This window comes from Oratosquilla oratoria, chromosome 30 (genome assembly GCF_046742065.1).
Source record: "Oratosquilla oratoria isolate Oo_2021 chromosome 30, ASM4674206v1, whole genome shotgun sequence".
Classification (NCBI taxonomy): Eukaryota; Metazoa; Arthropoda; class Malacostraca; order Stomatopoda; family Squillidae; genus Oratosquilla; species Oratosquilla oratoria.
The window spans coordinates 13,311,787-13,324,349 of NC_134806.1; the positions used below are offsets into that span (position 1 = coordinate 13,311,787).

Consider the following 12,563-nt stretch of genomic DNA (forward strand, 5'->3'; position numbering starts at 1 on the left):
TAATGGCGCACATGTGCGTGAATCATTATAACACAAAAGAACAAAAGACAGTGAAGCTAGTGAACGACTTACCACATTATAACACATTATAACACAAAAGAACAAAAGACAGTGAAGCTAGTGAACGACTTACCACACATTGGTCCCCCTGAGCAGAAAGGGTGCGATAGGTCCTTCTGTGAAGTTTCCATCGTGAATTGCCATGATACGAATTTAGAAAGCTAAAACTCGAAGAAAACAAAAATATTGCATATATATACTATTTTCAACGTACAGAAAGTCATAAACCCATATGACAAATCTTTGTAGAGAAATTCAGTATTAAACTGTACTACTGCCTGACGACGTTTGTTGTATCAGGTACGATTCGTTTTCCATTAGTTAGATACGACTATATTTGTCAGTAATTTTCATTTTTATTCAACAAGCTTACAATTTTAAATTCAGTGCTTCATAATAAGATAAATAAAAAACAACTTCGATTTCTGAGTGATATCAAGTAATTAATACATGTTTCAAGTGTCGGTCGGTACATTCGAATCTGCTTGAAATTTGTTCAACTCTGTACCATAAACACCTCAACAACCATTCCTACCTTCAGCTGACAAACAGTATGACATAAGCCAGAAAAAAATTAGTTATGAACGATACCAAACCAATTATATCATCGGCTCCTTGTGAATGTACATCATACACAGGTTATTGAATAATATCTGTCAATGACACTAGAAGATTATTTGATGCCTACATACACATATGTGTGTTGTGACGTTATGTTGACATATGAGCTAAAACTGTTTATAATGTGGTGAAGCTTGGTGGGGGTCCAGGTTGTCACATCATAGTTGCTTATGTTCAGGGTCATGGGGTTACCGCAAAGTGGCGCGCGTTTACGGGCATGCGTTTGGTGAGGACACGGTTGACGAAGTCCCACCTTTACTTCAAACCACTCACTCTCTCCATTTCTAATCCTGACACAAGCTCTACTACTCTCATAAAAACTCTTGACAGCTCCCAAAAGCTTTCCTCCTATCCCATAAATCTGCATAACCTCCCACAGTGCCTTTCTGTCTACCCTATCATAAGCCTTTTCCAGGTCCATAAAAGCCCAAAAAACATCCTTCCCTTTTCCTATAGCTTTCTCACATATCTGTCTTACCACAAAGATCTGATCTACACAACCTCTACCTGTCCTAAATCCACACTGTTCCTCACCAATTACTCCTTCTGTTCCTCTCCTAATCCTCTCAATTAAGATCCTCCCATAAGCCTTCCCTACTACACTTAACAGGCTAATCCCTCTGAAACTACTACATTCACACTTGTCCCCTTTTCCCTTGTAAAGAGGAACTATGCAGGCACTTCTCCAGTCCTCCGGTACTCTACCATCTCTCCAGCAAACATTAAATAACCTCACCAACCAGTCCACCATCACTGAACCTCCCTTTTTCAGACATTCTGCATGGCATCCATCCAGACCAGGTGCCTTACCTGCTTTCATCATCTTTACAACTGCCTTCACCTCATCCTTCCTTATTTCTCCTCCATTCTCCTCACTCATCATTCTCATTTTCTTCGCATTTCCCACTATGTGTGTGTGTGTGTGTGTGTGTGTGTGTGTGTGTGTGTGTGTGTGTGTGTGTGTGTGTGTGTGTGTGTGTGTGTGTGTGTGTGTGTGTGTGTGTTGTACTCGTGATCGACAGCTATTTCCCTCCCGGAAGAGAGCTCAGGGCTTGTATGTCCGATCTATGGGTAATGCTATGACCTTTACACGCACACATACACCCAACTCCCCGCCCACGAGAGTTGGAGTAACGACTCGAAACGCAGCGATACTGAAATAATTTCAGCCCTGGGCAGGATTCGAACCAAGTACCGCCGATACTTCCGTACTGACAGTCTGAGACTCTACCAACCGCGCCACCAAGTCGTGTGTGTGCTCAAGATGATGATAATGGTGATAATAATAATAATGATAATTATAATGATTATATTGATAATGATTATAATGATAATGATTATAATGATAATGATTATAATAATGATATTGATGATGATAACGATGATAATGATGATAATAGTTTGACCCAAGTGTACAATTTTTTTTTCGACCCAATGCTTTCTTTGGTCATACATATACAATTGAATTTCCGTTCAACGTAACACGTGGCTCAGAAAATATTTTTCTTTGAAGGGTTATTTATAAATACAGAATTGAAATAAACATTTGAAATATCGCACACACCATCATTTGAATGTTCAAGATGGCCACTGGCAGACATAAGTGGGCCAACATGATTCCTGATAATTTTCTAATCTCTAATGTAACTCTAGAATGCTTTGGGGTTTTCTTTATATTTACAGACAACTTTCATTTTTAATAGTCTTTATCTCATTGTTGCCTTTTTCAAATCCTTGTGGGTCATCACATCAAAATTTTACATTCATTGGAAATTTTAAAAAGATTGATTTTTTACTATAAGCCTCTTTTTTATATTATTCTCGGTTTCTTCACTAAGCCATTTTGGACTATATTGATTAGGTCCTTTTCCTTAAATGAAATGTAATTATGAATACTTTCAGTGAGCGTATTTTGAAATATTTCCCGCGTCTTTTCCACTGGCTTTCCAAACAGACTTCTTTTCTTTTCAGAAGTCTTTTCTTTCTCTTTTTATTTATTTATTTTTTTTATTCAAATATTACAAACATGCATTCGTTTATTTTGAACTTGTGCAACTTGAATCTGACCCAATTATAGTCACTAAATACAATATTTTCACAATATTTATATTAGTTATCATATACCTCGCGCCTAGTGATCAATCGTGTTGTCGTCCACAAGCAGAACTGCTGATAATTCTCCATGTGTGAGTGATGGTAGTGTAGTCTGCCCAAGATCTGCGTCTCACCAAGACGTTAATTCGTATATATTTATAGAAACTATCTTCTCAGACGCCAAGGTACAAATGCAGCAGTTGACTTTGTTGGCTACAATAGAATCGAATCGGCTAAAGCGGCAGACCAGATACTCAGAAAACGAAAGAGCACTTTGGCAGATAATAAAGTATTTCCTATCAGTCAAGATGAGCTATAAACCCTTCACTGCTGCGGGATGCCAAGAAGGTGAATGAAATGGCCTGGTAGCGATAATAAAAGGAAAAGTGCTACCTGGTGGGAATGTTAACGTATTAGTATGCTTAGCTGCGAAACACACAACGCCGAGATGACTGTGGACTTGGAAGAATACCTGGTGCAATATAATTTTGATACATTTCTTCAGGTGTGGGTAGCACGCTACTGATAACGAAAACAAGCTTGCAGTTTATATAACTGCTTGTTCGGTAACCAAACTGTAGGTCCCATAACTGATATCACACCTGGATTGGACTGTAGCATCCCTGACAGAAGATACGATCATCGTGCACTGGCGCCCCATTAGCTACGGCTGTTGTCACTGCCACATATTCCGTGGTCCCTGCCGTGACGAAGGTCAACCGTCAATCGTCAACGTCAGGTATGCCCTCGCTTGTAGAGGGGAAGAATTTAAACATTCTCCCTCGCTTATGATGGCCTTCACTTTTTAGGGTGGAAGCAATTCTAGTCTGGAGTTGCCGCCCACAAGGCTGACAAAATGATAATAAAAAAGAGGTCAAAGAAGGCCCGAGTATTTTACCGTAATAGGCGATTTTTGCGTTGGAATAAACAAAATATGACATTTTCCCTTATCCTTTCTGCAATAGGGACATTAAATACAAATTATGATATCTGTTTCATTTATTCGCAAGCCAATAATGGTGGTGAAGGTGGATAGTGATGTATGAGAGAGTTAGCGTCACTGAGAACTTTGCATCGGGGCGGCGCTTAAGCATGTAAGGGCTCTGGCTACACGTCACACTTTGATTTTTATTTTGCCGTCTTCATTAACAAATATCTTACCTCGATTATTGCAACTGAGCAGCAACGAAACACTTGAGCCGTGTGGACTAAGCAACAATCTCTCCGCAGCAGCCATCCCTCCCCCCCTCTATCGTATCCCCGTGTAAATTATTGCTTCGTCTTCATCTACCCTAGCGACACGGGATTCAGGTATGAGTGGGGCTTTGGTTATGTATAGTAACGATGACAATTTCATTGCTCTTATGCTGCCATGCAGAAGTGTTAACATTACATGAATATGCCAACACAATATCAAACAGAACACATGCCTACACAGATTCTCTATTGGCAGAATAATCATGTCATAAAAGTCTTGCTTGAATTCAGTTTATCGGTGTTCGTTCGTATGTAAGTCGGCCGCCCAGATCGCAGCTCCCGTTGGCCAGAAGTGGATGATACAAGACGATTCATACCCCACACCCGCCTTCACCTCTCAAGGAGCAGACTTCCCCCATCCCAACCCCCACTCCCACCACATAAACGGCACCTCTAATTCTTCTACCTGTATGATTTCAAAAACTGTCTTGGATCACGTGTGGGACTCGTGATCGAAAAATATTACCTTTTCAATTGAGAGTTCACGGCTCGTATAGTCCAATCTATGGGCAATAATCTTACGCGCTCACACACACACACACACACACACACACACACACACACACACACACACACACACACACACACACACACACACACACACACACACACACACACACACACACACACACCCTTGCTCAAAGATACAGTAACGGCTTGCAGTATTGGCTGCCTTCACGCGTTCCTATGCACATGCGCACGCGCGCCCGTGCGTGTGCGCGAGATTCACTACCATAGTCTTCGATCACGTAACTCGTGATTGACAGCTATTACCATTCCGAACGAGAGCTCAGAGTTCATTTATTGCCCAATCTATGAGTAATGTTGTAACCGTATAAACACAAGGTGTGTGTGTGTGTGTGTGTGTGTGTGTGTGTGTGTGTGTGTGTGTGTGTGTGTGTGTGTGTGTGTGTGTGTGTGTGTGTGTGTGTGTGTGTGTGCGCGCGCGTGTGTGTGTTGAACGTGACCAACAAGAAGCAATTTAATCTTGGAGAAAAAAAAAAACGTAGTACATAATTCCACACAGCAAATAACGGTTGGTCATGTTAGTGAAACTACAAAAACGGAATTTCCGAAGTGAAGAGAAGAAGAAGAAAGGGAAGAAGAGAAATTCGAGAAGAGCAGAGAGCACAATGAAGCCGAAGGACACCGGTCTGGCCAAGTTTCTGGCGCATATCAAAATTGACGCAGCAGCTCTAAGCGAACGACGGATGACGTATGAGGGGAAGTGGGTGGGCCAGAGGATCTGTGGTTCTATGGACATTTCCTTTCTCTCTCATTCTCTCTCTATCTCTCTCTCTCTCTCTCTCTCTCTCTCTCTATATATATATATATATATATATATATATATATATATATATATATATATATATATATAAATCCCTCTCAATCTCTGTCTCTCTTTCTATATCTCCTTTCTTTGTTACGTGATTGACTTTATTGCAATATTGGGGTTTCGAGAAGGAACATTCCAAATATTATACATTCAAATACATAAATAAGAGAAGAATAAAATATCTGAATCAATGAGGGGAAATAAGGGGAAATCAGTACTAGCAATGAACGTCGAAATCTCCCAAGATAGATTTCAATAATAAGAGAGTGAATTGGGATGATACTTGCGAAATGAAATAGGCCATGGATTCTGACTCGTGTGCCCGTGCGTGCGTGCGTGTGTGTGTGTGTGGATGTGCGTGTGTGTGTTTGTGTGTGTGAGCGTGTGTGTTTGTGCGTGCGTGTGTGTGTGTGTGGATGTGCGTGTGTGTGTTTGTGTGTGTGAGCGTGTGTGTTTGTGTGTGTGTGTGCGTGTATATCTGCGTTTTTGTGTGTGTGCACATGTATGTGTGTATATGCACGTGTTTGTGTATGTGCATATCTACGTGTGTGTATATATCAGCGAAAAAAAAATACACGGGAGCGACGAGCGATTTCGCTCGGGAAAGTTCCAATGTCGCTCTCGCAAATCCAATAGCAGGAGTGATCCCCCACAAAAAAATCGCTCCCGTGGCAAGATTCAACGTTTTTCATGCATTATCCATCATTTGGCAATCCCTGAATCCCATCACCCGTGATCAATCATTGCATTATCAATCGATATCATAAACGCAACGCATCAACAACTTTAATTTGTTGATATACGTACGTATGTGTACGCGGTATAGCTGCTAGAGTTCAATGTCTTACCTAGCCTACTAAGTATTTCAGCGGCTTTGACCCATCGTTTTTCGCTCATATTTCCGAAATAATCATTCACATCAACATGGTATATTAGCACAGCCTAATTCACACCCTGCCATAATTTTTGACGTTATAGTAGTGTATTACGGTGTTTACTCTTGATATTAAGTGTGTCGTAGCCGACACCCCGGAAGTTAATCAAAAAAGGGAAGTTTGGGATACACGAGGTATTTTTGTGATGACGTCACGACTTCACCTGTTCGATTTACTTCAGGGTGTCGGTACGACACATTTAATATCACTTGTAAACGCCGTAATTAATCAAATTACGTGAAATGCAGTGTGTGAAATTAGGCGGTGTGAATTAGGCTGGAATATATCAAAAAATGAGAAAGGTTATGAAATATGCGAAAACGATTCAAAGCCGCTGAAATACTTAGTATCTAGAGCATGCGCGCGTGACTACATAGACTTTACACGACTATCGTGCTACATAATGTCGCTAGTTTTGAATTGCATGGTACCTGTATGCAGGGAAGTTCATTGGTTGCATGCAGCTAGCTGCCCAATCAACGCGCTGACTACATGTACAATGCACCATTGACTAAATAACAGTAACTGGATCGAATCATTAAAAATTCAAAGTGCAATATAAAGAGTAAAACTGATTAAGAGAGTAGGACTGAGCATTAAAAATTGAAGATAAAGTTGAGAACTACATGCTAATGGATTAATCAAATAATCATATAAACAGGTTTAACCTATTAGGTTGCTATAACTAGATTAATATCAAGTAATGAAAATTACATAGTGACCTTGTACTGCTACCATAGAAGACCTGCATAGTACTTTGCAGAACAGCAAAAAGTCAGAAACTACTAATTTTATTCTACAAAACTCTGCAAGTGGATCTTAAACAACTTAACAAGGAAACTCAGTAATTTGCATCATATTGAAATCCATTAACTAATTTGACATGTTTGTATCAATACATTAAAAAAATAACCTGTAAATTTGAATGTATCTTATTCTTCCCCCACCCATCCCACTCCCCCCAAAATTAAAGGCTGATTTGTTTAAAAAAAAAAAAAAGTTATTTTTCATGCACATAAATAATGAGTTAGCCTTCCAATAGTTTGAAGGAAATCGAACCTGCAAAAACATGGCTCTGGAAGTATCAAAAATGGCTCTGGTGAAATTTAAGAAAAAATGAAAAATGGCTCTGGAAAATAAAAAAGTATTTTTTCCCCTGGTGTATATATATGCACGAGTTTGTGTATGTTTATACGCGTGTATGTGCGCGAGTTTGTGTGTTTGCGTGCGTCCGTGCGTACATGCACACTTACCTAATTGCATTTACATAATTGTTGCATGCAGGAAAGGAACAACACTCGTGGGGTCCTGTCCCTTACTCTCCAATTTATCATAGCCTCACTTGAAATATGTGCGTGCCTGTGTGTATGTATTTGTATACGGATAATCTTGCACGTGTATGTGCATGATCATGCGCGTTTGTGTATGCGTGCGTGTTTATGTGTATGCGTGTTTGTGTGTGTTTATGTATGTATGCGTACATGTGTATCTGCGTGTTTGTGCGCACACGTGTGTATGTGTAGTTGTGTGTGTGCGTGCGTGCATGTACGTGTGTGTGCACATACAGTATAAGAGTATTGCATTACAACATATATTTCAACCCCTTCACTACAAGGGGACCGAACCCAACCTTCGGCCTCCTTTCATCATTGTGGTGTTCAGTCGTGGTCAAATTTACTGGACCATATTTTTTCACTGTTCAAATATAACGTTAATTGCAAGACGACAAATAATGGGTCACACAAAACAAAGCAAAGCGAATGATCACTTGCTGTACACAAACAACACACACAAAGCTAAAAAAAAAAGTATTTTTGTACTTATGCAAACGTCTCGACATGACGCATAATACGCAGCATTTGATAAACCCCACAGCATCTGCTAAATAAACTCCACAGCACCCATCACACCAATACACAAGAACACAAAATACTTCTGTACCCACACACAATCACATCAAACACCCAGCACAATAGACTACACTTTTCCAACATTTACATGAATCACACGCACAAGGCCAAACATGATTCTTGGCAGTTTTCCACAGTCAGTACGCAACTCGAAAATTAAGCTAAACAGAACGAGTGAATTAAGCAGACAGATGTACCACACAGCACGTAGAACTTGCCAACTCAGGTTAAGCAACACAAGGGATGACTTAGGGTCTGCCCACTCTGTCAGCTTGCCTCACATATAACCACGTAGATCGTTAGAGACTGTTTAGCATCGAGTGCAACACACAGACATGAACATGTGTCTGAGATAAGAGGATCTACAGTAAGATTCCTGCTCCGACATCATAACTCACTGACGACGTGGATTCAACAGCAGCAGCAGCAACAACAAACACAAAAATAACTTCAATATATAATCGTCTGTGCAGTATTTGCTTAATAGTAAAGAGTACTTTCTTGTACATAAATATGTATCAAATACCAGTGAATGGTATATTTGTGTCATGAAACTCATCGAGCGATTCGATACTTTTTATCTTAATTGTACAATTTTTACGAAATATATTCGTAGTTTAAACAGTTTGCCGTGAACGAATAATTTCAGATCATCTGTTCTTGCCAATGCCAGTAGATTTTGTTCAGCTGAGAGCAACCCTATGAAAAGAAAAAATGAATGAATAATTTCCTGTTTATTTGTTCTTCTCAATCCTAGGCCATTTTATTCAGTTGAAAGGAATCTCAGTCTAAGAAAGTTCAGAGTTTGTCTTACAAAACAACACCAAATAACTCTCACAAGTTCAATCATTCTCAGCATGCAGTAAGGCTAAGTTCACACAAGCGGTTCATTTACAATGCAATTAAATGGAGATGTTCACACACAACGTGCTCTATCACCTCTTAGCGTTGCTTACGGATAGATCCCATCCTTTCCCCTTCGCTTCTGATGGGGTCACATGATGATGAACAAAACAGCCTGTGAGAGGAGCTTACGCCAGGAGGCGCTGAGTAGCTGCGGCCGAAGCCATCACCTTTGCCCTATTATGCGGTTGGACTGCTGGGGCAAGTAAGTCACTGCTGGGAATCGAACCCACAACTAAGCGAATGCGAGATTAGCACGCTTCCTATTACGTCAGAATAAAAGGTTAAGACAATGGTTCTTAACTTGGGTTCGATTAAACCCCAAAGGTTCGGTAAGTCAGTCTCAGGAGGTTCGGTGGTCACAAATAGACAGACAGACAGACAGACAAACACACACACACACACACACACACACACACACACACACACACACACTTCAACGAACGGACGGCTTAGAGGACGTTCTGAAGAAAAAGTGAAATTTCGTGGATCCCGAAGCAAAGGAAGTACCTATTGTATTTACAGGGTGGGGGGGGAAATTGCTCGTGGTGTAGGGGAAAGTGAGGAAAAAGGAGAAGGGGAGGGATTACTGAGGGAAATGGAAGGAAATAAGGAAGGAGAGGACTTGGCCCAGGCAGGCAGACGCCATGTAAACAAAAGAGGTCCCGACCAATTTAGTGACGACGAAATGTCTAACAAAAATGTAAAGATTAGAAACATAGATAAGAACAATTCAATGGAAGGTGAGGATAACAATTTCCAAGGATTTAAAGAGGGGGAGGCGGATACCAACCTCCCCCAACTAGCAAAACTGGAGGAAAGGCTTGAACAAATGACTGAACATTGGGAGGTTAGGTTCGGTAAAATGTCAAAACTTGCAGAAAAGTTTGAAAGATTGGAAGAACTAGAGAAGGCGAACAAAAACTTAACTGATGAAATAGAACTAAAGACATTTAAGAGAAGTAAAAGAGGAGAATAAAGAATTAAAAAGGAACAATAAAGACAATTTTACTGATAGAGAGAATCTGATAAAATGGGATGATAGAAATACAAGAGGACATGGAAAGAAAATAAAAAAAGACAGCTATAGAAGAGATCTTAAAAAGAACAGCTTTCCTCACAGAGTAATAGACAGTTGGAACAAGTTAGATGAGAAAGTGGTCTGTGCAAAAACAATACATGAATTTAAAAATAGTTTAGATAAAATGAGATATGAAGACGGGACACCACGAGCATAGCTCCACTTCCCGTATAATACAACTAGGTAAATACAACTAGGTAAATACACACACACACAACAGGAAAGGGTATATATAAAATCCTGGTATAATAAAAAGTGCAGCAAGGCAAAATACCTAAGAGATAAAGCCTGGAAAAGATGGAAAAAGGAACAAAAAATCTGAGAAATTGAAAATATACTCCAAACTAAGAAATGAATATGTAAAAATACGTAGAGAAGAAAAAAGAAATTATGAAAAGGATATAATAGACAAATGTAAAGATCAACCCAAATTATTTTATATATATGTAAACGGCAAACTAAAAAATAATCAGGAAATACTTAAATTACGTCAAGGTAACAGAATATATAGAAGATATAGAAATGTCAGATATTATGAACAAACATTTCAAATATGTATTCACCAAAGAGGGAAAAAAAAACTACAAAACTGTGATCAAAGAATTGAAGAAAGATTTCCTCCAATGAAGAAATTAAATATTACTTAGAATGAAATAAGGAATCAAATATTAAAAATTAACGTTAACAAGTCACAGGGCCCGGACGGAGTTGCAAACTGAATACAAAAGGAATGTATAGACGAACAGGGAAAATATACAAAATAATTGAATGCTCACCCAAAGAAGGAGAACTACCAGGAGACTGGAAAATTGCCAATATATAAGGGGGGAATAAGGAAGACCCAACAAATTATAGACCAGTGTCCCTAACGAGTACAATAGTTAAAATTTGCGAATCATCAAAAATAGATAGACAAAATATCTGGAGGAGAATAATATATTGAACCTGAGACAATTTGGATTCAGACAGGGAAGATCATGTACCACTAATTTGATTTGTTTCTATTCAAGATTGATAGAAATATTGCAAGAAAGGGATGGCTGGGCAGATTGTGCATTCCTGGACCTACATAAGGTATTTGACAAGGTACTACACAGAAAATTGCTATATAAACTGGAAACAATAGGAGGCATACATGGAAAATTATTGAATTGGATGGAGGACTTCCTACATGGATGAAATATAAGAGTACTACTCAGAGACAAATATTCAAAATGGGAAGTAATGAGTAGTGGCGTCCCACAGGGATCAGCACTAGCTCCGATAATGTTTGTTATATATGTAAATGATATGGACGAAGGTCTTGAAAGTTACATGAAGTGCTTTGCGGATGACGCAGTTATTAAAAAGAATAAACTCCGAAATAGACTGACTCATTACAGAGTGATCTGAACAAAGTCTCAGAGTGGAGCAAGAGATGGGAGATAGAATTCAACATCAAGAAGTGCAATATAATTGAATTTGGGAAAAGCAAGAATAGAATATCAGGACGGAAAAGAAGTAAAGAAAGTAAATTCTGAAAGGGACCTAGGAGTAATCATCACCTAAGACATGTCGCCAGATAAACATATAAATAAAATAGTCGGAGAAACATACAATTTCTTGAGATCAATAAAGGTGGCCTTTAAATATCTGGATAAGGAAATGATTAAGAAAATATTACAAACACTGATAAGACCAAAACTGGAATGTGCAGCGCTGATATGGTCACCCAGTACAAAAAAGAATATATGAAAATTAGAAATACAAAGAGCAAGGACAAAGATGGCCCCAACACTTTCAAACCTGACATATGAACAAAGACTGGCCGAACTGGAATTGCCGACCCTGGAACAAAGAAGATAACGAGGGGACATACTAACCATTATGAAAGGGAAAAAAAAATGATAGAGAGGTCTTATTAAAGGGGGACAGGAAAAACAAGAGGACATGCAATGAAACTCAAAAAGGATAACTACAGAAGAGAGCTGAAAAAGAACAGCTTCCCACCCAAGAGTGATAGATATATGGAACAAATTGGATGGAAAAATAGTGTGTGCAAACACAGTACAATAACTTAAGAACAAACTTGATCTTGCGAGATACAAAAATGGGTCACCACGAGTATAGCTCCCCTTCCCGTATAATACAACTAGGTAAATACACATACAGCCGGTTGGTTGAGTTCCTGGCTACCACTACGGAGGTTCGGGCTCGAATCCCGCCTATGGCTGAAATAATTTCAGTATCGTTGTGCCGCGAGTCGTTACTCAGTCTCGTAGGCGGGGAAGTTGGGCGTGTGTGTGCGTGTAGTCACAGCATTACGTATAGATCGGTCATATGAGTTCTGAGCTCTCTTCCGCGAGGGAAATAGCTGTTGATCATGA

General features: G+C 39.4%; 1 long non-coding RNA gene across 3 annotated transcripts in view; it reads right to left on the reverse strand.

The window, feature by feature from the left end:
• Positions 1-12,563, reverse strand: part of LOC143041020 (uncharacterized) — a 74,008-nt gene that overhangs the window by 42,070 nt on the left and 19,375 nt on the right. Inside the window, exon 3 of one of the 3 annotated variants that reach the window (XR_012967787.1) lies at positions 134-221. The exons of the other annotated variants lie outside the window; for them this stretch is intronic. This is a non-coding gene — a long non-coding RNA (uncharacterized LOC143041020). The remainder of the gene's footprint in view (positions 1-133; positions 222-12,563) is intronic. 3 annotated transcript variants of the gene reach the window in all.